At 39.7% G+C, this 22323-nt stretch overlaps 1 protein-coding gene and 1 long non-coding RNA gene across 5 annotated transcripts in view; both read right to left on the reverse strand.

Moving 5' to 3' along the window:
* The window catches only part of il1rapl2 (interleukin 1 receptor accessory protein-like 2), a 574476-nt gene that overhangs the window by 325058 nt on the left and 227095 nt on the right, over positions 1 to 22323 (reverse strand). The gene's annotated exons all lie outside the window — the stretch shown is intronic.
* Positions 4853 to 21045, reverse strand: LOC116036487. Its single transcript, XR_004101623.1, has 3 exons — positions 21035 to 21045; positions 9750 to 9755; positions 4853 to 4936 (listed from the first exon to the last, which is right to left on the reverse strand). It is a non-coding gene; the product is annotated as an uncharacterized LOC116036487 (long non-coding RNA).

A 22323-nucleotide genomic window follows, 5' to 3' on the forward strand; every position in this document is an offset into this window, starting at 1 on the left:
TACTCAAACTCACTCACTCGCTTTCCCCATCCACTCTTAACCTTTCTCTAAGCATCTCATTTACTTGCTCTCACTCTGACAGGGTCTTTTTCTGACACTCTCCTTTCCACTTGATTCCATCTTTCCCTGTTTCCCCTCTCTTTCCCCAGTCCTCCCACTCTTTTCTTTCTCCCTTTCCTCCGCTTCCTTCATGTCTTCCTCCCTGGCGCCCGACTTTGGTTTTGAAGTGAAATGAGTGTGTTTGATGGGGAGCTGAATAGAAGAGGTGGAGGAGGGGCGGAGGACGAGGAGAAGAGGGGGATTGTGGGAAGATGGCAGGAACTATATATAGCGGTGAGCGTGGGTAGGTACCATATTGACAGGAAAGACACATCCAAAGCAAGAGAAAGAGGGATAATGAGCCTGAGAGAGAGACTTAATGCTGATATATTGGTGTCTGTGTGTGTGTGTGTGTGTGTGTGTGTGTGTGTGTGTGTGTGTGTGTGAGAGTAAGAAAGATCAATAACAACAATACGTTATCAATGATATCAAGCCGGTTCAAGTAAACATGCTAATGTTAAAGTTAAAAGCATATTCATAGTGCCCCTATTAGAAAAAATGCGCCGGGCGCATGGTTCAGATTTTTAAGGCTGATATCGATACAAATATTTGATGATTAAAAAATTCGATATTTCGATATATCGGCCGATATATTTCTTTTTAAAAAAATCCAGAAACGAGTAACAAAACAATAACATATTTCTCTAACATTAGTTATTTGTAGTTATTTATGAGTCCTCACTAAAATAATATGATATTGCAGTTTGAAAATAAACTTGTTTGTTTTATTGTCACAACAGAACAGAGGAACATCAAAATATATAAAAGTTCTGATAAATAAAATGTATAAAAAATACAAACTTAAGATATGAAACTTAAAGTCCTTTGAACAAAAACACAATAACTCAAATAAATTATAAAAAAAATCGAAGAGTTGCCAACAGGGAGGTTGTAGAGCGCCCTCTGGTGGACAAACTATACAACGCCAACACTCATAACATGGTTGAAGGGTGTTTCGTCTGTTTTTATTTTCTAAATATTAATTTATCGGCCATTATAAATGCCTATACCGATAGTTTGGAAAATGCCTAATATCGGCCGATAACATCAGCCCGCCGATATATCGGTCGGGATCTCATAAAAATCAGTCCACAGGCTGTTGTAGGCAACTGAGAAAGTTGGGAACGGTCGAAATTTTTCAAGTTATAATCCGTTTACCCAATGAGCATTTGTAACTATCAAACATATAGCAACTAAATTGCATATTACAGTAAATGCATACATTCAGGTATGGCAGATGGATCAATGTGCTTTATTGTAAAATATGAGTGGGTTTTCTATCATCATTATATACAGATTTAACTGTATTGACTTTTGCATTAGTGTATGCTGCCTAGTTAATAGACATAGTGCAGGCAAATGCCCCACTCTCCTCCTATAATCTCCTCTTCCCTCCATTATTTCTCTCTGTAAAGTGGTAATCCTCCCCTCCCCGGGCAGGACACCTTCACAGCACTCCTTTCCTCCTTCCTGTTATGCTTCTTCTTCTCTTTCTCCTCTCACCTCTCGCTTCACCCCGTTCTTGGTTGCCATGCCTCATATTCACCTCTAATTATTCCTCATTCTTCCCTGCTTCTCTCTCTCTCTCTCTCTCTCACTCTCTCTCTCTCTGCGCTTCCTCTTTCATCCCTTCATTTACTTCACTTCTCCTTGTCTCTCGGCCCAGTTCCATTCAATGAGACGTTACTTATACGGCAGCAGTAAATGTACCTTCAATGTACTCTGAGTGAAATGAATGTGAAAACAGTTGGAATAACATCAGCAAGATCAATATTTTCATTGAGAGGGGTAAAAGGAAAAAAACGCTATAAACGTTAAGTGAACAAATTGAAGAGATAAATGTCAAGGTAACAATAAAGCAAAGAACAATAACAGTTTCATGGGACTCTAAATGTGTGTGTGTGTGTGTGTGTGTGTGTGTGTGTGTGTGTGTGTGTGTGTGTGTGTGTGTGTGTGTGCGTGCGTGCATGCATGTTTCTCCCCCTCTGCCAGTCCAGTTATTGTTGTTTTGTTCTCAGAGGGGATAAGAAAAGGGGAACCGCTCTTAACTTTCCTAGCTTTAATTGCCTTCACAAAGTCCGCCTCCCTTACTCGAGTGGAGCTCTGAAACATCAACTCACGTTAAAAAAATATGAAGACACTTTAAAACAACCCAGGTTCCACTGTGAGGAGTTTAATTCCTCAACCTGGGGCTCAGGTTCACTGTGTTTTTGTCATCTGCAGTTCGACCAAAAACAACCAGGAGAACTGTTTGGGCCAAAAGGTACATCCTACAGTATGATGCATTTTGTCCCGGATTCAGCCTATGTTATTAAAGCTCCATTGTGTAATGTTTTGAGTTGATTCTTAGCAAAAAAAAAACGTTGTTCTTTCACAAATATGTGCTCATTCATGTGTAATTACTTCCACCAACTAATGAAAGTATTCTCGTAAGCGTAGAATCTGCCATTCAGAATCATTCAGAATACATACGAGCGACTCACTTGAATGACAGCAGCCATGTAGCGCCTCCATCTTTAAAATACATTAGCCAAAGAGGGACATACCTCCGCCTTTCGCGCTTTTACACTCAGTGGCACTGTGACGAATGCTAGGGGGAGATTACTCGCGACTGCCGGCAGATTTGAAAGCCTGTTGAAGATGGAGGATCACACTGATACTTTACTAAGATTAGCTTGCATTCATTTGGGAACCTGATAGCTGATGTTAGCAATGAAATGGTACCAAAATAACATAAAACTATTATTACACTGGAAGGAACACTCACGGACAAAGTCGTACTGCTTGGAATAATACGGCCACGGTAGGAGTTAAAACACAATCGAAATGGGAGGGGCTAGAAAGTAATATTCAGTTGGTTGTCATATACAATTTCACCGCTAGAGGGGAGAAATTCTTACACAATGTAGCTTTAAAGACCTAAAACTTGAAACTTTACAGAGTTCAGTAATATGATGGTAAATATGGTGCAAAATGTGAGAGCTTGTGGAATACGATGTGAGAATTTGCAAAACAAAAAACCTGAACTTGTATGTTAAAATTTGCACACCTGTATTCTGAATGTGAAGTCACGGGACCTGGAGTTCACCGCTAGCGTTTCAGTTTGACTGTTAAAAAGTGTTTAGATAATTAAAAGATATTTTATTTATAAGCGGGCTGGAAGGTAAGTTAGCTAACGCTAGCTTGCTAATTCCACCAAGCTTCCATGCTACATAAATAAGCCGGACAGAGTTGTCCCTCATTTGGCGATAGACACCCTGCTTTCCCCCGTTCTGTTGACTCAGACCTCCGCAGTCAAAGTCCACAGGTATTTTGTCCTCTTTCTTTTGTTTCTTTCTTTATTCCTTGGTTGGTTGGTTATATATTCTAGTCTGTTGACTATGTGTTGAGGGTGTCAGAAACGTTGATAAAAAGGGGTTGGTGATGCAATGTAATGGATGCTGACGTTGACGATGGTCATTGTTGATTATACTGTGTCAAATTGTAGGCTGATATGCACTTTGCTATCCATGCACCTTGTACTGGTATTTATTTGTCCTCGTACTGTTACGGTTGTGTTCCAGTTGGACTGTGTGTAGAACTTGTATGTATTTATGTGTCATGCATGTGTTTATACTTGCTGCACACCTAATCGCCCTTCGGGGTCACAGTTGAAGTTGAAGTTGAAATTAGTTTTGCACCAAATGTATCGCCAAAAGTCTTGCAAAAGTTCAAGGAGCGCAGATTCGCCACTTCGTGATGCGAGAGAGCACGTGTGAAGTTGCAGTGGCAGATTCGAGAGGTTGTAATCACTGAGTGATTACTGAGTAAAAAAAAGTACACGAGTAAATGCTCCATTACAAGTTTGCAGCTGTCATTGTGTTCATATAAATATCAATCTACACATTTGTGAATATTTTCTCTGTATCTTCACATTCAGAATACAGGTGTGTGAACATTTTCTGAGTGCAAAAGTTCTGATTTTTTTTACAAGCTCACGTGTTTTTTTTCTTTTCTTTGTGTGACTTCGAATTCAGATCACATTTGTGTGAATATTTTTTACGAGTGCAGATTTTAACATACAAGTTCAGATTTTTTGTTTTGCAAGTTCTCACATCATATTCCACAAGCTCTCACATTTTGCACCATATTTACCTCCATACAGTAACATTACTTCCTTATCCAGATTTGTGTCTGGTGAACGACCTGCTGTGCTGTGTTTCATTTCAATGTATGCACAATCGATGCATACCTCCTATGGGGGGGGACTGTAACACTTATTATCTAATCAATAACACCGTTCCCATGAAAGCTATTTCACAATCACTGATCACTGGAGATGAGAGCCGTGTCTGAGCAGTGTTGCATTAACCGCGACATGGATGAATAATTAAAGGGAGTGTATCACTCTGTTCAAGCGAACCACAGGGGCCATACTGGGGCGGTGACATTAGCTCTGGGGGCCCAGAACCGCCAAGTGTAGCTGGACAATGCATTCTCACGAGCTTCGTTCGTATGATATTGAATGTAAACTTATGCACATCAATTTGTAAGATTTGAATCCATCCGTCAGAACCCGCACATCCAGGTTCAGAGACAGCTTTTTCCCCACAGCCATCACAACTCTAAACATTCAATTACAGAAATAGGACTTCATCATGCTGAATGATTATCTTGCCTGTTTTGCACTGCATTTGCACTTTTCCAGTACTGTTTCTGTTAATCTTTTAAAAAAAAAAAAATGTTTTGGTGTGAAAGTACGGCGTGAGTAAGTGTATGAATGTATACTTCTAGGCACCAGAAGGAGTAGCACTTCAATTTCGTTGTGACAATGTTTTACAATGACAAATAAATGATTCTGATGATGCCAGCTTCAGCTGCGCCAGGTCATGCTGAGCTGTGATCCCAGGCATTTAGACTGTTCCCTGACACAACAGGGGATTCCTGCACTCACCTGCAATGTTTTTTTTGACCAGTTTTATAGCAGGGAAAACTCATAAGAGTCTCCCGCCCCACCAAGCCAGGGCCCCTATTTATCAAAATGATGAGAATTACACTCAATAATGGTCTAAAGAGCCAACTTAAGAGTAAATGTTCTTCCCTAAAAGTGAATAAAAAGACACATTTATCAAGCAGCTCGCACCTACTTACAGTAAAGTAGTAACCTTTTATATTTCCCTGAGACAGTAGTCTGTACGATTATTTAAGTTTGTTTTGTGTCAAATTCACCACATCTCAAAAAGCAATAAATATTAGAAATTACAAATTAGCTAAATAGATCCCAAACAAATAAATATGGATGCAAGTACTGAAAATTAGAAAAAAATAAAATAAAGCAAAGGCAAATGTGAGAAACATAAAATAAGAGTAATTTAGCACCACACTGACAAACGTGGAAGATGCGTGGAAAGAGATTGATATTTGTTTGTTTTAAATTTTGATTGATATGGGGAAAAGTGCTTGAAAAATGCTTCTGAAGATAACTATCTCCTTCTGAATTATGCATGTTGCTTCTAATACTGTTTTTCTTCACCGAGACTGCAAATCACATTTGATTGGAAAAATCTATGTTCAAGATGAGTAATAGGAAATATTTTATTTTTATGTTTTACAGGAGGAGAAAAGAGAGGGCTTCTGGTACACAAAATACTCAAAAAACAATCTCTTTGGACACATATTTAGTACAGAGCCCTGGAGGTGACATGGAGGAAAGAAAAGAAAGAACAAAGAAACAAAAAAAACGAAGAAAAAAAAATACATGTACTGTACTACACTGACTGTACTTTTGCGAGATCTTGACTTTGTTTTGCGAGATATCGAGTTTTATTTGCGATATCTCGAGATCTCGCAAATTTTTCTAACGGCTGCAGCCTGTTAAGAAGAAAGTGTCCTCAGTCTGAGGGAGGTTTAATAAAAAGCATTACCCTAGAGCAAGCGTCTGCGTCACAACCACACGAACAGCAGACAGACACACACTGACACACACACACACACACACACACACACCCTTCAGGTACAGTGTGTTATTTATCAAAGCAGACAATCCAACCAGTAGAGGTAGTATAATACTCCTCTTCAGCTTAGCAAACGGGCAGAAAGCAACAGTGCCTCATACCTTCAGATATGCTCCACTTGGAAAGCAGAAAAAAACACACAGACATGCACACACTCGCTCAAAAAAACAACAAAGTAGGTCTAGGCCAGGCCAGGTCGGAGCAGCAAAGCAAAGCTAATGGATGCAGACAATAGGTGTGTGTGTATGAAATGTTTGTGTGTGTGTGTGTGTGTGTGTGTGTGTGTTTGTGTGTGTGTGTGTGTGTGTGTGCCATATGTAGACAGACTGAGTGTGTGTGTGTGCATCGCTTAGGGCCATGTGTGACCCTGACCTCAACCACTTGCATGACCTCAGCATGTGCGTAGCTACTGCGGCCTGATGGTGCAATCACATGTGTGTGTGTGTGTGTGTGTGTGTGTGTGTGTGTGTGTGTGTGTACTTTAATGTGCAGAAGCAGCGGGATTTAAGATTAAAGTTAATGAGACGTAAAGTAATAGAACTCTTTAAGAAAACCCAGCATGCATCTCCTGTCTAAGCTACACTGGATAGCATTGTGAGCTAAATACTGTCTATATAACTGTTTTTGTTATACGTGGCAGTCTGGGCTACCTTCACAGATTTGTGTGAATTAATATACACGCAACGTACTGGTCTGTCTCATCTTTTTCCGTCAAATTCCATTTCGAAAATATGGTTTTCTTTATTGTTAAGCAGCATTTTGCAAGCTTTAAGCAAGAGTTTAGATCTTGTTTTGCACAGATGTACTGTATTAGCACTGCTAACATCTATTGCTAAATTGAGAAATAAATGGGAGGAAAAGAGAAAGCTGGAAATAGATAAGAAAGAGATTAAGAGACAGAAAGAAGAAGGAAGACATGAGTGTGTTTTAGAAAGATGTGGAGCGGCCCACTTGATTTGGAATCCAAAGGAAACGTGTATGAGATGCGCATAAACAACCAGTACACAGACAGTGCTCCATCATCCACCCTAATCCATTAGAGCACCCACACATTTTTTGCTACATTTCATTTCATTCATTTGAAACTGATGGAGTACTTTGAACATGTACTGATACTTGCTTCAAGTTCCAGCTACTTGAGTATTCCACTGTGTGTGTATGTGTACCTTTATACTGTACGTGTGTACAGTAAAGTACACTTAAATACACGATAGTGCTTTTGAAGGTCCCATATTGTAAAAAGTGAGATTTCCACGTTTTTTTTTACTATAAAGCAGGTCAAGGTGCTATATACTGTAAATACTCAATCCACAGAAAAATGCACACAGTCCATATTTAGAAACTGTGCCTTTAAACGAGCCGTCAGGACTTTACGGTTGTGACGTCACAACTATACTTATATATAGGTAAAAAGTGCCACCACAGTACCGTTACAGTCATTCCCTGGCTGCAATGACGGTGCAGAGATGCAGGGTGGAGATGCCGAAGACCTGGAAACGCTGGCTAATCAGAGCAGACTGGGCATTTTCGGGAGGGGGGGCTTAAAAGACAGGTGCTAAAACAAAGTGTTTCAGACAGAGGGTAGCCTCGCATTGCCAGACCCTCCTTCACAGTGCTGCGGAGGAGGGTCTGGCTAGTCCACACACACTGCAGCTGAAAGGGATACTTAGAACATGTACTGATACCTGCTTCAAGTTCCAGCTACTGTGTGTATGTGTGCCTTTATACTGTATGTGTGTATGGTAAAGTACACTTAAATACAGGATAGTGCTTTTGAAGGTCCCATATTGTAAAAACTGAGGTGCTGTATAAATATCGTGAAAGTATCAAAACGTTCAATCCACAGAGAAATGCACACAGCCTGTTCCGTCAGGACTTCTGTACGGTTGTGAAGTCACAACAACTATACTATATATACAGTGCTAAGCATAAGTGAATACACTCATGTTGAAGTTGACTAAAAAGAGGAATAAAAAAATCATCTTTTGGAAATTGATCTTAATGCCTTAATTTAAAAAATGAGGAAAAATCCAACCTTTAAGGACACCAATTTTCTTTGTGAATGAATAATGTGTCGTAAATAAATAAATGTTCTTCCTTGAAATACTGGGGGCATAAGTATACACACCCCTATGTTAAATTCCCATAGAGGCAGGCAGAGTTTTATTTTTAAAGGCCAGTTATTTCATGGATCCAGGATACTATGCATCCTGATAAAGTTCCCTTGGCCTTTGGAATTAAAATAGCCCCACATCATCACATACCCTTCACCATACCTAGAGACTGGCATGGGGTACTTTCCATAAAATCATCTCTCAATGCAAATCAAACCAGCTATTAGGTTAACTGAAATAAAACCATGCCAATCTCTAGGTATGGTGAAGGGTATGTGATGATGTGGGACTATTTTAAAATTTTAATTAAGATCAATTTCCAAAAGATGATTTTTTATTCCTCTTTTTAGTCAACTTTAGCATGGATGTATTCACTTATGCTTATCACTGTAGGTCATTCCCTGGCTGTAATGATAGTACAGAAACCTTGACCAATCAGAGCAGGCCTTAAGCCCCCCCGCCTGGTCTTTTTCAGGAGGAAGGCTTAAAGAGACAAGTGCTAAAACGTTTCAGCATGTACACGTTCTAGTAGTAATCCAAAATACAAGTATAAACCTGAAAATGAGCAGAATAAGGGGCCTTTAAGGCTCCTTTAACAGCGACGTATCTTAACTAAAGAGATGGTGAAGTTTATCTGTCTGTTCATTATTCATTCGTAAACCTTCACATTACATTAAGTCCAATTTGACCTCCCTTTTGTCAGTTTTTGCATAGGCATTAATAATTAATAATTACCACACTATAAAAAGTCCAACAACCACTCAGTATTTGTCCTGACATTAGGAATATCTTTGAGATGTTTTCTTGCAGCACCCTTAAAGGTGCTATAAGTGGTGTCATGCGTTTTTTAGGCTACGACATTTTTTTGTCACATACAGCAAACATCTCCTCACTATCTGTTAACTGCCTGTCCCCTGAACACACTGTAAAAAAAACACGGTCTCTGTAGACAGCCCAGGCTCCACAGATGCCAACAAAAACAATCTGTGCCAACCTGCACCACCAAACATAACAAACAGTGTTCAAGCGTTCCAGCCAGTTATATGTTTTTAACCGACGAGAAGGATTTGGGGGTGGGGGTTGAGGGGTTAGTGTTCGGAAGCACGGAAGGGAGGGGGAGGGGGATGGGATGAGGAGGAGGGAGGAGCGAGCTAGCATCATTTTGTTTGAAATTACTTTGAACGTCAACAAGAAGTGCCGTCACCCAACATCGCTTAGAGCACCTTTAAATATAATGCTAGTAAAGTTAGGAAACAGACAGTTCTGTCAGTTATTCACGCTGTACGTTACATTATAAAACCGGTCAGATATTTGCTAAAAATGTAGGCGTAATGTGTTCACAAGCAGCAGATATCAATCTAACACAACGCAAAACATTATAGTTCCTGTGCAGACAGGAAGTAAGAAGACAGAATAACATAGTCAGAGCACTCTCTTGTTGTTAAAATGCATGACGTAAACAGCATCCTTTCTTTCCTGTCCATTCCAGGGGAATTTTTAGAGCATTCTGTACCAAAATGTGTCACAGCTGCTGTCCAAGGACCTGATTCTGGGACCGCAAAAAATACAGGAGCTGTCTATGGTACTTAAGGGCAGGATTCCTGCTGTTTATGATGAGACACAATCCTAACAGAATAGGCAGGATTTTATATTTAAGCAGTGAGTTTTTGAAATGAATTGAAATGATCATTACCTTTTCTTTTCTTTTTTTTTCATTATTTGTTTTTTACAAATAATTATTATTATTATTATTATTATTATTATTATTATTATCTATGCGCTGATTTGAATGTACTGGCCGACATATTGACTAAAAGACACTGAATGATCACATCTGTAACAAAAGCACAAGCCTATGTAGTGCAACAATGCAGGTGAAGCTAGAGGAAGAAGGAAGGAGATACTTGTTTTACAGAGCCCCTATAATGTTTTTTTTTTGTTTGTTTTGCCATTCAGGCACCATCATTGTAAGATTCTGGAGAAACATAATTTCCTGAATTTTGACAATTTTAGAGTTTTTTTTTTTCAAATCTGTGCACTGTGTACAACATTTTATATGGCTAGGCTCCCACCTGTTTACATGATTTTGTCTATCTCCGCTCTGTTAGCTCTGTAAGATCCGCCAGAATAGCCTCCATACATAACTGGTACCATGCATCAAAATGGCAACATTTATGTTAAAAATTGTACATGGTCCCTAACAAATAAAATTAATAAATAAATACATTTATATTTCCCATCTTTTAGTGTGCTATGTAGTTTCTTTTGTATGTAATAGATTTCACTCCAAATGGAGCTTTCTCTCCCACAGACAGCACTGTTTCTCAACTGCCTTAAAATACTTTGCCCACATTCCTGTTTGAAATTCCTCAACTAGTGATGTCACTGATTGAGAAAGTCGGTCCAGTTTTTCATATGTGCTGCCCATAGGTGGAGCCTGAGCAAGCACAGCCTGCCCAGGGGCTTGTTTAAATTTGGTTGACCAATCACAACAGAGTGGGCCTGCTGGCCAATCAGAGCAGACTGGGCTTTTCAGGAAGACAGGCCAAGAGGAGCTGCAGTAATGGGCAGTATGAGAAATATTATATGTTTTTTGAACATCAAAGCATGTAAACCTATTTTAGTAGACCCCAAGAGTACAAATATGATACTGAAAAGGGGTATAATAGTGGCTCTTTGAAAATATCAGTCTAGCACTAGCTTGGTTTGCAAATCTGGCACTTTTTAAAAGAATAATCCGGCGATTTATGCCATTCCATAAAGTCAGTGCACAAGGGACAGATTGAGACAGGAATGGTCTGAATCCATGCAGAGGCTGAGATATCCTGATAATAAGTACCCAATATAGTTCCAAAATTCAAGATCCTACACTTTCCATAATGCAATTAAATAGTGTCTTTTCATTAGACCCTTCCTACCTGGTACATGGCCATGTCTTTCAAACATGAGTGAAGGTCTCTTCTGAGTTTTACACCAGTCTGTTTTGTTATAGTCAAGTAAAATCACATCAAAGTAGCAGAACTGTAACTGTGAGTAGGGTTTCCTGTGTTGCAGTCTCTCTTCCCTGCATACTGAGTAATCCTAACGTTGAATAGCATGTTTTACTGCCCCCAGATGCCGCAAGAGCACATCTTAAGAAAGACATCAAAGATGAGTGTTACGTATACAATGTATATATAATCAGACGTTATCGAGGCTGAACAGACTGTCGTAAAGATGTAGAACATTTAGTGGGTAGTTCCACATGGCAGAGAGACACAATTACAGAGAGAGAGAGAGAGAGAGAGAGGGAGAGAAATAGAGGAACACAGAACATATACAAAGCTGTGAGTCATGTGAGAAAGAAAGAAAGAGTCTCCAAAGGCTGTTAAAATAGAAAACCAGCTAAATGCGTTGATTACATAAATAAGCTCGGAAAATTGAGAAGAAAACACAGGGAGAGAGGGAGAGGGAGGAAATGAAGGCCCAGAGGGAAGGAGAGCGCCACGGATAGAAGAAAGGAAGCGAGAGAGAGAGAGAGAGAGAGAGAGAGAGAGAGAGAGAGAGAGAGAGAGAGAGAGAGAAGTGGGTAAATTCATTTTGAGGTTTTGAAATTAAAACAGCTAAATGATCCGATTATCTAAACAAACCAAGCGATTTGAGTTGGACACCGGTGGATTCAAAGAGAGAGGTGGAAATAGAGGAGGAGGAGGAGGAGAGGAAGATGAGGAAGCAAGAAATTAAAAACAGCAAAGTGAGCCCGATGTTCCTAAACAAGCTCAGAGATTTGCGATGCTAATCATTGCGGGCGAGGTTTGCACGCCACTACAATCATCTGAAACTAATCGCTGATGCACTGACATAAACAGGCCAACAAACTTAGTGGCTCAACAGCAATGCTCAGGATCTCTCGCACAACACACACACACACACACACACACATGAATGAAGCCACTTGGCATGCTATTTCCTCAGTTACACACTGGTTCACAGGCGTGCCTTTGAGCAAGACTCAAGGCTGCCAATCCAAGCAAAGCCCCCGACTAATACTCCCATAAAGCTCTGCGAATTCAAACACACCATCAGGGTTGAAGGCTTTATGTGAAAGCAACCATAAATCAATTCCAGGAAAATAAACAGGCGAATAAATTTCAGACGCGTGACCCGACTCAACCTTAGGGGGATCTGCCCAAACTAGTCAGCATGCATACATGTTCTAAATTTACATTTCTCTACACACTTTTCTCTCTTTCTTAGGCTTAGAGCTCATGGCAATACATGGTTTGAGCACTAAACTCAAGGCCAAAGGCCACATTTGAATACACGCATTGGTCAGTATGTCCAGAGGCGTTTAAGCCTCGACAAAAAACACACACACTGGGCTGCTGAAGCAATTTGCCCGAGGAAAAGAACAACACTGATGGATTTTAATTAGGTGTGGCTTTGATGGAGAAAACAACCTAAATTATTCAAAACAGAAGGTGTGTGTATGTGCATTTGTAAATTGATGATTTTAAACAGAATGCTGCCGGGATGGGCAGTGGTGGAAAAAGAATTGAGATGTTTTACAAGTACATGTACTGAGGTTAGCCCTATGTTCCCACAGCCCTATGTTCCCACATTTCTAAGATTTTTCTTAAAATTAGGCCCTATGTTCCCACATTTCTAAGATTTTTCTTAAAATTAGGCCCTATGTTCCCACAGCCCTATGTTCCCACATTTCTAGGACATTTTCAAAATTAGGTCTTGTGTTCCTACATTACACTTCAATTGAAGCCCTATCCTCCCACAACATTTTTAGGGTTAGGGTTAGGGGAATACAACCTGATACAAATTTATGAAAAAGGAAATGTGGCAGCATAGGGCCTAATTTTGGAAAAAAAAACTTAGAAATGTGGGAACTGTGGGAACATAGGGCCTACTTTTGAAAAAAGTCTTAGAAATGTGGGAACATAGGGCTATGGGAGCATAGGGCCTAATTTTCAGTGAAAAAAAAAATTCTCGCTCCCCATGTACCACCATATGAAAATACTCCAGCATTTAAAATATCACTTAAGTTAGTACAAAAGTATTATCAGAAAAGAATATACTTAAAAGTCTTTAAAGTAAAAGTACTCATTATGCAGAGGGACCCCTGTCCCACACTCTAAGAAATAAATCTGTAAAATAACAGAAAAAGTTGTGGCAGCTCATTACCCAGACTTTTCCCCGTAATTATTGAAATTGAAATTATGTGTGTAGATATAGTAAAAATACAGAACATTTTCTGCTAGGCCTTTATAAAATTCTCCCAGTTAGTAAACTTCTGATGAAGTTCCAACAAAACTTCGAAAAGTTAACCTTTTGAAATAGCAAAGCATCCAGGACTTTCAAAAAAATTTGAATATCGACAACTTCTCAGTCCCTCCCCCCTTTCTGCTAAAGCCCAAAACGGTCTCCTAAGCTCCTCCCCCAACAAGGGAGAATAAATGTGTGTGCATGAGCAGTGATTGACACACAGTTAGACACCCCCCCTGGCCCTGATTGGTGCATCTGAACAGGGAGCGGTGGATTTTTGCAAATCGCACTACAGGCTGTAGGTGGTGCCAGAGGAGCCGGATTTGTTTTTAAATGACCTGCTTCATGTAGTTCTACTGAAACATAGGGTCAGTTTCAGCAAATATGACAGAAAGTTAGTTTTATAAGTCTTACCTACTGCACCTTTAACATGTAAGCAGCATTATAATGTTTTCAAGGTGGAGTTTTTTAATAAGGCTACTTTGTAAGTACTGTTTAGTAGTTTAAACTATATCATGTTTTCATATTTTAAAGGCAGGGTTGGTAACTGTTTCCAATAAACACTTTTATATATATTGTTTGAAATGTTTTTTACACCCGACAGCAATAAATAACTTATGGCCTCTGAAAAAGGAGCGGAAAAGATCCGTCATCTGTAGCTGCTGTAATCCTGTGAAAAACGCCGACCAATCACTGTACACTACACTTTAAAAAAAGATGTAATAAATAAAGGAGAGCACAAAACAACAGTCCCAGACATTAAAGAACAGCTTGTTTATTGCTAAGGCCATATGGTCAAATTTGATGATTTATTAAAAATGTGATAACAATAACTTACAACAATAACTTATTTCACCACTAAATTGCTGTTAAACAACAAAAACAACCACTATATGGGAAAAGGGTATTTTACAACAACTCAGGCTTACCAGTTTCAGGTAAATGCACCATTAACCCTTCTGTGTTGTGCAGGCAGTCGCCATAGTGCAACTAGTTTGTGTATTTAGCTGCATACTGTTGTATGTCCCGTTGTTGGAATGCTCTGGTACCCAACCCTAGACTTTTCTCCGCTCTATTCTGAAGCAGCGGTGGGGTTAGACGGAGCCCCGAGTAGATGCTACTTTCAAATCTTGCTAGCTCTTCAACATTACCAACCCTGCCTATAAAAGCTGATGAAGTAGTTTGTAGGAAAATTGAAATCTTTAAAAAGTAACTAGTTACTAATGACTCAGATACATGTAAAAAGTACAATATTTGGCTATAAAGGTGAAGTACAAGTACCCCAGTATCGCACAGCACTGGAGAATATGTACTTAGTAAATATTCTACCACTGAAGATGGGAGGCTTCATATAGAAGAAATTAGGGCCCAAATGTATCAAGCTTTCTCACAGTGACTCCCAGTTTAATAGAAAGATAGGAATGATGCTCCTTCCTCAGAGCAGGCTTTCAAAGATATTTGCTTCACTCACTTTCAGCAAGGACACGGATTACTCATCAGGGAGAGTGGTCTGAACCGTAAATTAAAAACTACTAGGTGTAGTTGTACTGACAGTTGTGAATCGGCTGTATATGCTGCATTAAGAGAGTTGATAAAACACTTTTTTCCTAGTTCTTAAAGTAAGACCATTCTTGGGTCAGTTAGGACTGACTTCCAACTCTGACATCCTTGCTAAATACAGACCCAGGACTTAAAACACTTTGTTTGTCAGTATTCACAATACATGTGATTTTGCACTTGACCATACATTTGTGCTTTCACAGTCTGTGTATGTGCATTTGCTTCTTTAAACTTGTGTCTGGCATTTGCAACTTTTTTTTTAACTTGCTCTATTTGGAAGGGGGTCTGCTCTCTGCTTGCATATTAAATCATTTGTGAAAGAACAGCTTGTACTCTGTCTGTGTGGCCGCTAATAATTTGATAAGGGTAAGGGCATATCTACCTTTGTGGTTCTAAGTGTAGGCACGCAGATGTGTGTGCCCTCCTCCCTGGCTGATTTTCCCTGACAGCCAAAAACACCTTTCGTGAATAAAACATCAGGTATAAAGCCTCGGTATATAATCCAATCTGACGGCCCCAACAGCCAGGTAACGTTTGGGCTTCAGATTGCTGCTGATGGGGTTGTGCAGGGTGTACAAAGAGTATACAAAGTGTGTGATCTCAGATTTTTTTACATACTAATCAACCTTTACTTGAACCCCTGAAAGCAACTATTTCAATCATAGCTTAGCAATTGTAACTAGGCACGGCAAACCTGACAAACTTTGGATTTCTGAATACTAAATACTCTTTAATTACTTTGGTGGACGGTGTCTTTTTTAAGCCTTTCCAGAAACAAGGCAAAGGGATAAAGCCTGGATTAAACACTGTTTATCTGCTCAAACATAAGATGAAAACATTAGCATGCTAAGGTAACTAGCTTACTACCTACAACCTAATCCTGCGTTAATGTCATAAGATAGCTACATTTTGTGAGGTTAAAGGTTAAAGTTTAAAGGGTAATTTAGTTGGGTTTTTTACCTTTTAACCTATTTTCTTATGTATTTGTGTGAAAGTGACTGATGGGAACAAGAATCTTTGAAATTGGTCCAGTATTAAGCGAGAACACTGTGACGCAGCAGCCGCAGAACGAGCTGCAATGTAACCCTATGGGGCAAATGTGCATCGTTAATTTCGTCAACTAAAAGTTCTGTTTTTGCCACTGAAAGGCTTAGATTATTATTCTAAGTGTCAGATATAGGCCTTTTTAAAACCTCTTTAACCTTTCTGTTTAATCAGAAACAGCTCTTAGGTCGCTAGAGCTAAACCCACCAGACTCCATTTAAAAAAACAATACCTTTAGCGTGTATAGCGCCAACATATTTTCACATGTAAATCGGTAAAATATGTGTTGATTTCAAATAGAACTAGAGTTGTGATGGTTGGAAAAGTGGAAAGACGACCCACAATGGATTTTCATAGTTTTATTTTGTTTCTGTCAACTTTGAATGAAGTGTATTTTACGATTCTAAAATTACTGTTTATGTACATGGAGACTGGTGGCTTTGGCAAACGCAATTTCATGGATGTTTTTATGTTTAAAAAAAGGTTCTTAATCTTTAAGGAAGCTGGAAAAAAATCAACGTTAGCTACAAATGAATAGCTTGTGTAAACAATTGTAGCATAAATGACTATGCATTTTGAGTGGTAAATCCATCACTGTTATATGAACTGTATATGTGCCATGTGAGAACGTAAAGCTTGACAGGCAGGACAACATGACTGGGGAGGAGTTAGGAAACAATGACTTGCATGTTTAAAGTCTGAAAAAGCTGCAACCATGCAACCATGCAACCACGCTTTAGTCCTCAAGGATATGGTTTTTCCTGCATGCAATTAATGCCTACCATACACTAGAAGACTTTGTACAGACTTTGAGAAGACTAAAGTCTGACACCATCTCATATCTAAAGACAATCATCTCACATCTAATGTTAAAGATAATAAATGTCATATTATGTAAAGACTATCGTTTGGTGTAAGGTTGGGATTACTTAATATTAGCAACAGAGTCCTCTAGAACATCAGTGGGATGTATTGTGTGCGTTTCCAACAGAGAAAACCTCACATTCCGCTAAAGTCTTGCACAGGCTAATCTGTTTACATTTGACCTTTCATATCCCAGTTCTACATAAACCACTAAATATTATTACCATGCAAACAAGGCTTAAACAGCGGGTGAAAACAACAGTAAATGAGATGAGTTGTAAACATGCTTCAGTATTAAAATAACTATTTTCCATCTATCTTATTCAGGTTTGTCATAATTGGAATATGAATGTTCTTATGGGACTGGTGGAGGTGTGTTCAGATGCAGCTTTTTTTTGGGTGGAAATAATCTACCCTGACTTTGAGACTGAGTGCAGTCAGTGGGATCAATCCCTGTGAACTAGGCCGGCACAAAGTATCGTTTTTTTCTATCTTCATCACAATATCAACTGGCGCAGTAAACACATTGCGAAAGGCTGCGACATATTGCGAAAGGCATTTAGAGATTTTTTGTGTTGGTTGAAAGAAAATATCAGTAGAAAACGGCACTTTAAATGTAAATTTTTGTGTGTGTCGCATTTTATATTAAATTCATTGTTCAATTACTTCAAGAAAATAATGTTGGAAATTATTTCCTTTCATTTGTTTTAAATTCAACAAGCAATTTGTGGTATTTTTTTACGCAGAATAGTGAAAACAGCAGAAATGCAGAACTGGGTACACTTAAAGGTGCACTATGAGTTCCTGCATGGTTTCAGCGCAAATTCATTTTTGTCTCAAATCGTAGGCATCTCTCCTTGATCCACTAGCTGCCTGCCCCCTGAATACACGGTGAAAAAGCCCGGTCTCGGGAGACAACACAGGGGTCGTAAACGTCAAACAAACACTAGAGGCACAGGCTGTGCACCAAAATACAAACCACGTTCCAGCCAATCACCGACAAGATGATTGGGGGAGGGGGTGGGGGTTAGTGTGCATGTACATAATGGGGAGTGAGGGAGGCGGTCAGTGAGCAGAGTTGATAGTAGCGTGAGTTGTATCTGAGACTAGCTGCTGGACAGCTTGACGGCGCCGTGAACTATGACTCAATTCAATATATTTTGGAAAATGGCTGAGGCACGACCAAAGAAAAGACTCTTGGAGGAATATATGGCGAGAAGAAGAGAGATTGAGAAGGAGCGAACAAAGACCCGGATTTACATTGGGGAATCGATCCAAAGGTGGCGAGAACTCCGCCGGCAGAAGGGCTTCCAGTCCGATGCACAGGTGGCTAGGTTCTTACTGGACAGGTAGGTAAAGTCAAGATTGGTTGTTGTAAATGCATGCACACTTGAGCCCTCATGACAATTAAAAAGTCATTTTCCAAAGTGATCCCATGAGAGCGAACCTACAAAGTTGTGGTAACCAGGGGCGCCGTATAGGGGGGGAAAAGTTGGGACAATTCCAAGGGCCCATGACTGACAGGGGCCCCAAAAAATAGGTAAAAACTTATATAAAATTATTAAACCATCATCATTCAGTATATATATTTCAAATATAATAATAAAATGAATGATCTCTTTGTTTTTACTTCTTTTTGGCAGTAAAAGTTAAATATCCCCATTAACCAAAAAATAAACATCCATATTGACCGACCACCCCCCTGTATCTGCATGAAATGGTTTGGTCCTGCCTTAGCGCTCAGTGACGGTGTTTAGTTGCAGTCAGTAGATGCGCCAGAACTACAGTGACCACAATGTTACCAAGTAACGTTAAATCAAAATCTGGTTTTCAAAAAACGAAAGAGAGGAAAGAGAGAGACGAAAGACAAAGGAAAGGGTGTCAAACTGTAACCCAGTTTTTCACCAAGAAAGGTGGGTAGCCTATAGTCTGTGAGTGGTATTAACCTGTTGGCTTAATGTCCATAGTGAAATAAGCTAGCTAGCTACAGACTAGTGTTAGCCTACATTTAATCACCATTTAATCAGTGCAGGGAAACGTTTAGCAAGATATTCATATTAAATCATTGTCCCTGCCCCTTTTAGCAGACTTAACAACAGATGAGTCAGCAGCACCCCAGTCTCCCCCTAACTGTGCCCCTCCCTGTCCCAGTGAAGAAGGTGAGCAACATTGTGTTCAATGACATGCCAGTTAGCATCATAGCATGGAGTCTGTGGGGATTTCTCTGTCTCTCTTGCTCTTTTTAAAAAAGAAAATGAAATATGTATTAATGACATTAATAACAATTATTTTCTCACATAATGATCATTATGAAATAAAATAAAAAAAAACAACCTACTGTCTGTACTGGATTCTGGACAGTTGGAAACAGTGAGTAGCTTACCTGAGCCTGCATATAAGATACAGACAATATTAACTGTATTGAGCTACAAGAAGCAAGACAGTTGCAAGCCTTTAATTAGAGTTATGTAAAGCCTTTGATGGGACAGTTAGGTCCTAGAGATGTGGTGACAACAGCTGCGCAGAGGGGGCCCAATTTGATCAATTTGTTGTCATGGGGCCCAAAATTCCTGACAGCGCCCCTGGTGGTAACTATACTGGTTGTACTGGCTAACTATACTGGTTGTTCTGGCTAAGGTAATTATTATCGAGCTAGGTTACTAGCAGCTAACAACTAGCTTTGAAGTGCATCCAAAGTTCATGAAACATGGGGGAAGGGGTGGGTTTGCTCTGTTTTATTTGGTATTCACTTGGAACGTCAACAGAAGTGAGGTCATGCGGGAACTTCTCTCATATCGTGAACTTAAACTTTGTACCGTTTTTTTAACTAGGGCAGGCCATCTTTGCGTGTGTGGCTTTTCCTTGACAGCTAAAAACACCTTTAATGAATAAAACATAATTTGTGATGCTTCACGACATAATCTCATCTGAAGGTCCTGACCACGAGTAACACTGCTATTCTCTGCTGATGGACTGTTTGATTACGACAGTTTGTTATTATCACCGTGTGGAGGTGTGGGTCTGTCTAGTCAAATAAGAGTACAAGATCCACTCCAAAATCCAAATGGACCAGGAGGTTCTAAAGTGGGTTCGCATAGATGACAACTGATCATTATTATGTTTCTGGTTTTCTGGTTTCTTTATTTTATTTCAAACAAAAAAATTTAATAAAATATAAAAATGAAATGTGTGTTGTAACATATAAAAGGAAAGACAATGTCTATGAAGTGTATAAACAATATGTGCAATATGTCCAATATTTCATCATGCTGTCATATCAAATCCCACAGGACTTGAAAACAGTGTGAATCAGCTTTAGAGTTTAGAGGTGAAATCGTGTCACGCTAACTGAAAGTCTTGTCATAAGACCCATTACAGCGCTGTAATTGGCTGTGTGTGTGCGTGTGTGTGTGTGTGTGTGTGTGTGTGTGTGTGTGTGCGCGCACTAAAAATACATGAACTCAGCATGACACTTTTGTCTTGTGTCACTCTCCTGGAAATAGCTTGCAGGGTGGGGTGGGGGGTAGGGGTGGGGCGGGTCGATGTACAGAGCGGATGGATGGACGAATGAAGGGAGACAGAGACAGAGCGAGCATATAGAACACAAGACGTCACAGAGAGAGAGAGAGAGAGAGAGAGAGCATATAGAACACAAGACGTCACAGAGAGAGAGAGAGAGAGAGAGAGAGCATATAGAACACAAGACGTCACAGAGAGAGAGAGAGAGAGAGAGCAAACGATAGAAACAAAAAGACAGAGAGAGAGAGAGAGAGAGAGAGAGAGAGAGAGAGAGAGAGAGAGAGAGAGAGAGCGAGCCTCTGGCCTGTTCTAGTTCTTCTTGTTTTTTGGTGGTTTAATGGATGCTGCAAAACACACGCATGCACACACATGCATACGCACACACACACACACACACCCACACACACATACACATAACAACTCATCTTACGTTGCAAACAACATCTGAAAGTGGCTCAGTATTTTGGGGGAACACATGCTGTGCCCTGACATGATTGTTAAATAGTAAACTACATCCCAGGTATAGTTAATAGGTCAGTCCACCCAAATTAAAATGAGTGCGGGGAACGACTTACAACATCTGACCTGATGACCTCAGACTCCGGGTAGGACTGTGATGCTGTATCATGTCAGATATATAAGAACCAGCTTGTCTGTGGGCTCTAAAAGGCTCTAAAAGGCTCTCTCTCTAGTAAGGACCCAGAACTTTAAAACAAATTCTAAAAAAATAAACTAGTGAAGTAAAAAGTGAAGTGAAGCTAAAACAGGTGGGATGTGAGCTCTCTTGCATGTGTGAGTTTTACAGCCTTTTGCAGCAGAGTTCTGAACAGCCTGGAGACGGTGAAGCTCTTTCTTGTTCTGACTAGTAAAAAGACTAGCTGCTGTTCTTGTGATGTTCTAATTTTATACAAAGGCTAGAATATTATATCTCAGTCCAACTGTGCTTTCTCTGGGCGACCAACAGCAACTTAAAAAATGTTGTTTAAAAAAAACTGGAATCCTCGGTATGCAGAATCATCCAATATTAATATTGCTTTCTGGAGAGTGTGTGTATCTTCAAAACTGGGGAAAAATAAACCTTTGTTTATGAAATCTGTGTTACTTGCTAATTTGGCTGAACCAAGGACCCCTTAACTGAAAGAGAGAGGGAGCAGGGACCCCCTACTACTAATATTGTATACAATTAAGTTGCATAATAAACTGGGCCTACAATAACGTGTGGGCTGCCTAAAGCCTTTTTACATACCTTTTTTGCATAGAATACTAAGCTATTAAAATAGCCTAATAATTGTTGGCATGATTTTATAAATCTAGTTTTAAAGGTGCTGTAGGTAGGATTGTGAAGATCCAGGACTTAGCCAAAAAATTTGAACATCGACAACTTCTCAGTCCTCCCCCCCTTTCTGCTAAAGCCCAAAACGGTCTCTTAAGCCCCTCCCCCACAAGGGAGAATGAATGCGTGTGCATGAGCAGTGATTGACACGCAGTTAAACACCCCCCCTGGCCCTGATTGGTGCATCTGAACAGGAGCGGTGGATTTTTGCAAATCGCACTACAGGCTGTAGGTGGTGCCAGAGGAGACGGATTTTTATACCTGCTTCATGTAGTTCTACTGGAACATAGGGTCAGTTTCAACAAATATGACAGAAAGTTAGTTTTATAAGTCTTACCTACTGCACCTTTAATGTTAAACATACATGTGGCACAGTGACTCTGTGGATGGCTACCTTATTGACTATCTTACCTAAAGGCCAGTAAGCAGCGGGGATTTATATTTGCTAATAATATGTCGGATTCATGTTAAAGTTATAGTGTGTAGTTTCTGTCGCCCCCATAAGGAATTTTAAGTAATGACGACAAAACTGTTGGCGCGT

Source organism: Sander lucioperca, chromosome 1 (assembly GCF_008315115.2).
Source record: "Sander lucioperca isolate FBNREF2018 chromosome 1, SLUC_FBN_1.2, whole genome shotgun sequence".
Taxonomy (NCBI): domain Eukaryota; kingdom Metazoa; phylum Chordata; class Actinopteri; order Perciformes; family Percidae; genus Sander; species Sander lucioperca.